This window comes from Ramularia collo-cygni (genome assembly GCF_900074925.1).
Source record: "Ramularia collo-cygni strain URUG2 genome assembly, contig: RCC_scaffold08, whole genome shotgun sequence".
NCBI lineage: Eukaryota > Fungi > Ascomycota > Dothideomycetes > Mycosphaerellales > Mycosphaerellaceae > Ramularia > Ramularia collo-cygni.
In genome coordinates, this window is record NW_019716262.1 from 1,371,351 (window position 1) to 1,376,866 (window position 5,516).

The window sequence follows — 5,516 nt, forward strand, 5'->3', positions numbered from 1 at the left end:
GATATATACCTCCGGCAACTTAGAATATAACACTCCGCGCTTACGGCTAACTAGCTATATTAAAAGTATATTATAAGAGCTATATATAACCGCTAGCCCGGTAATAATAGACTTAAAATATAGAGGTAAGAGGACATAGTAACGTAGAATAGAGAGATGCCTATACTAATTAATATAAGAATATACGTAGTACTACGGGCCCCGACGAAAGGGGAAATCTAAGAAAAGCGAAGGATAATTAGGGATCTTAAGGAGAGGTCCCTAGAATAATAGAAGGACCGCTAGAACCGTTACTAGGGGAGGGACCGCCGGTACTTTATAGCGGCCTAAACGAGGAACTAGAACGTAGCTATAAGAAAGGATAATATAATAACGCCGGACCGGAGCGGGGGAGGCTATAAACCTCCGCACACTATCTACGAAGGGCTAATAAAGGCCTAATTAAGTATAATAATATAGTTAAGAACCGAATATATCGGCCTCTAGGAATACCTCCGGAGGCGGAGAGTCCTAAAGGTAAAAAGTAAGGTATACTAATACGGATACCCCTACTAAAATATTAAGTATATACTTCTATACTACTTAGAGTAGGCGAGGGGACGCRGAGACTAGCTACGAAGGACGAGAAGTAAAGATATCTAAGTTATTCTAAACGACCCTAAAGATATATAAAGGATCGCAAAATAGATTATTAAGAAAGGATTTCTCGAGCAGTTTAAGCTAAGCCCTACGGTCGAACGATTAGTCTAAGAGCGGAAGGAAGCGTAGGACCGTAGAGATATAAAGCAAAGCGGGTAGGTAGGGCAGAAGTAGAAGTAAGGAATATAAGAGAATAGCATACTTAACCGAGGAGAGCTCGTAGTACATACGAGGCAAACACCTAAGGAATAGGGGAGTTTTTTAACCCGCATAAGAAGAAAGGGTTTTCTCCTATAGAGATACTACGTAGTAAAGTCTGTATAGGCCCCGCCCGTACTAGACTATAATAGAACTTATTATTATTATTATAAAACTTCTTAAGATATCCTTAAGGCTTCCTTTCTCTTTTATCTATATTATCTTTACCTTTCCCTCTACTATCTAATAATAAGCCCTTAAATTAAGGCTACTTTATATATACCTCCCTATTTGCTATTATCCTTTACTAGCTACACTTATTCTAAGAGAATTCTTGCTAGTTTCTATCGGAAAACTTTATTAAGTTTAGTAATATTACTTAGCTAATGATTTTTAGATTAGTGCTAACATTTTTTTAGATAACTGCTCGGTCGTTATATAGTCCGAATACTAGAAGTCCTATTTATTATTAGGATAGATCCGATATACCTTAAGCGATATATAATTAGTATAATACTATTATCGCTAGTATATACGATCTTACTACTAAGTTACCTACTACTATCGTTAATTAGTAGTAGTACTAGGACGTCCTCTATGTCCTAACTTCCGATCCCTAGATTTTTCGCTTAAGAATAAATTAGTTCCCGATTTAGTAAATACGAAACTTGTTTACTTCTAGTATAGTTCGTTCTTAGCTAATTCGGGATCCTCTACTTAAGCTTTAGAAGTTCTTCTAGTTTAGTAGCTTAGAAAATACTATAATATGCCTCCTACTCTTAGCTACGGATTTTATAGTTATTACTACTATTCCCTATACTTATTATACTACTAGAAATAGAATCTTTACTCGCTATATTGTCCTAAGACACCTAGTTTCTAGACTAATTTACCTAGGTAGCGCTAAGAAGACTACCTGCCTTAACTACCTAATTATAAATTATTAAGAGAAATGTAATATTGCCTATAGCTTAGCTACTAGCCTCCTTACTATTAATTCTCCTTTAACTAGCCTATCTACTTAGGGTTAGACTACTTATCCTTAGGTTTATAACCCTTAATTTCCTGTTTATCGGGCTTTAGTTATTTCTCCTACTACTAGTTTAACTAGTTCTCGGCGAGCAGTCCTAATAGTTAAGGTTTAGGTCTCTACTTCTAACTTAGAGAATACGATTAACGATATCCTAAAGGCGAGATTAACTAAGATTTCTAATCCTAATACTATTAATAATTTAGTTAATAATAGAGCTAATAATCTAGTTCTAAGACGTTATTATAATGCTTAATTAGGAGAATTAGGGTTATATAGGATTGCTTAGGTAGAGCTAGGAATAAGTGTTTCTTTCTAGGTTTTGTCTCTAATAGTAGAAAATTTCTTTTATATAGTAGGAGTTGTTAGATCTAAGTAACTTAAAAGTCCTTAGAGCGATTATTTTAAGGGCTCTAAGTTCCCTCTAGCGTTATAGTCCCGGTAGTAAGTATTAGCTTTAGCTAAGAAGACTTCCTATTTAATTAGGAGGAGAATGCTAGCTTTATAACCTAACTACGAGTTTTTCCGCGATATATATAGCACGAATAAGAGAAGGTCTTAACTAAATCCCGTCTAACTATGTTATAATTATAATTCTAAAGTTAGAGGTAATATTCTCTTATTAGGATTAAGATTAATAAATCCTAAAAGGTCTAATCTCGTGGTTTTTTATTCCTAACTAAGAAATAAGAGATTATTAGTACTATTAATAACTTTCTAATTTGTCTAAAGGCTWAAGAAGTAGCCTAAGCTGTTTTATAAAAGCAGTATGCTTCTAGGGACTAAGAACTTTAGTTAGGCTATTAGCTAGCATATTATTCGTAGGTAACTATTTACATTAGATGTTTCCTCGCTTATGTTCCTAATAAAGCTATAGCTAATAAATGTCGACATAGCGTAGCTTTATATTAAGCTTGCTAGCACTTAAGTTAATAATCTTAAGTGTTTAACGGTTATTATAATAGAGAGTAGATTAATAGTAATTAAATACTAGACTAATCTTATTAAATAATCGTGTCTACTAAATTATCTTAGATCCTATATAGGAAGTAGTAAGTAACTTAGCTTTAGTGCTTAATTTCGTTATTATCGACTGCCTAGCGGATTTCTAATTAATTACTCCTCTAAATAGAAAGAATAGCTATCCCTTAGATAACTTTCTTAATAGAACGTTATCCCTAAATAATGCATCTAATATAGCAAAGAACTCCCGAAATTTAGATTAAGTTAAGTATACTAAGATTTAATTAGACGCGCTTTCTAAATCGAAAGCGAGGTATTATTCTCTCGTATTAAATAAGAACTTAATGTAGTGCAATGCTGCCTTAATATATTCTAACGTAGGATTTATTAGAAACTATAATAGTATTAAAACTAATTTAGTAATATTAGGGTAAGTCTAAGTTATAGCCTAATTAATTAAGCTAACTATCCTCTAATATATCTAAACTTAAGATAGAGATAATTGCACCCCTTTAGGTGCTTTTATTCCCTTAAAGTTATATAGTAGTAGAGATTTAAGTCTCCTTCCTAAGTCTGAAATATCGAACCTTAATATAATCTTTTTAAGGTACGACTATTAAGAGAGCTAGAGTTATCTTATCTCTCGATTCCTAATTATCTTAATTCTAACAAACTATTTAAGTTCTCTAAGATCCTTTAGCTCGTATGCTTAATTAAGCTATTACTTAAATTTTATAGCTGCTTCTTTCTAAGATTTATAATATAGTAGAATAATGTCGTTAACGTAGAAGAAAACAAATATTAACTTATCCTCTAATATATATAGATAATTAATGTTATTAATAGGTCTAAGTCTAAGGCGTTCTAGAGTAGATAAGAAATAACTATGCTAGAGTTTTAGTAATTCCTAAAGACTATATAGTGCTTGTTTTAGTATTAAGAYCTTTCCTAGTAATTAAAATCTATTAGGAGGTCTTAGATATATCGTATATAGTAGCTTTGCATTTAGGAAAGCATTTACTATATCTATTTACTCCGCTTCTAAATTAAACTTTGCTATAATAGCTATTATTATCCTAAATACCCTCGATGCTAGTATTGCAGTATAGGTATTAGCGTTAGTAGATTATAAATCTCCTCTAGTATATAGCCTTGCTTTAAACTTAATAAGCCTCCCGTCTAAATCTCTCTTATACTTAAAAACCTAGGTAAGTAGTAAAGGTTCTTCTAAATTAGCCTTACTTTCGATCTACTCTCTTTACTTAAACGTTTTTATTTAAATAGCCTTATTTATTTCCTCCTTTACAGCTTATTTAAACTTATACCTAAATTAATACTTAAGAAGTTGTTTCTAGTTCTTTAGTTTAGGTAGAAGCTCTAAGATTAAAGGTCTAGGAGGCTAATTATCCTTCTTAGGCACTAACGGAAATAATAATAATAAGTTCTATTATAGTCTAGTGCGGGGGAGGCCTATATAGACTTTACTACGTAGTATCTCTATAGGAGAAAACCCTTTCTTCTTACGCGGGTTAAAAAACTCCCCTATCCCTTAGGTATTTGCCTCGTATATACTACGAGCTCTCCTCGGTTAAGTGCGCCGTTCTCTTATGCTCCTTACTTCTACTCCTACCCTATTTACCCGCTCCGCTCTATATCTCTACGGTTCTACGCTTCCTTCCGCTCTTAGACTAGTTATTCGACCGTAGGGCTTAGCTTAAACTGCTCGAGAAATCCTTTCCTAATAATCTATTTCGCGATCCTCTATATATCTTCGAGGTCGTTTAGAATAACTTAGATATCTTTGCTGCTCGTCCTTCGTAGCTAGTCTCCGCGTCCCCTCACCTACTCTAAGTAGTATAGAAGTATATACTTAATATTTTAGTAGGGGTATCTATATTAGTATACCTTGCTTTCTACCTTTAGAACTCTCTACCTCCGGAGGTATTCCCGGAGGCCGATATATTCGGTCCTTAATTATATTATTATACTTAATTAGGCCCTTATTAGCCCTTCGTAGATAGTATACGGAGGTTTATAGCCTCCCCCGCTCCGGTCCGGCGTTATTATATTGTTCTTTCTTATAGCTACGTTCTAGTTCCTCGTTTAGGCCGCTATAAAGTACCGGCGGTCCCTCTCCTAGTAACGGTTCTAGCGGTCCTTCTATTATTCTAGGGACCTCTTCTTAAGATCCCTAATTATCCTTCGCTTTTCTTAGATTTCCCCTTTCGTCGGGGCCCGTAGTGCTACGTATATTCCTATATCGATTAGTATAGGCATCTCTCTATTCTACGTCGCTATATCCTCTTACCTTTATATCTTAAGTCTATTATTGCCGGGCTAGCGGTTATATATAGCTCTTATAATGTACTTTTAATATAGCTAGTTAGCCGTAAGCGCGGAGTGTTATATCCTAAGTTGCCGGAGGTATATATCGATAGGGAGTACGTTCGTTTCGTATTCGAGGGTGCGGAGGGGTACCGACTTATATACTCCGGTAACCTTACGGAGCGCCTTTACCTAGGTTCTTTCTAGTTCCGTAAGGAGTACTTATAGAACTCGTCCTTTATTATTATCGTAGGCCTAGATCGGGCTACCGTACGTTATTACCGGGCGTACGATTACCGTATAGAGTTGCTTAGCCTATACGAATATAGCGCCCTATATAGACGTTATAAGCCTATTTAGG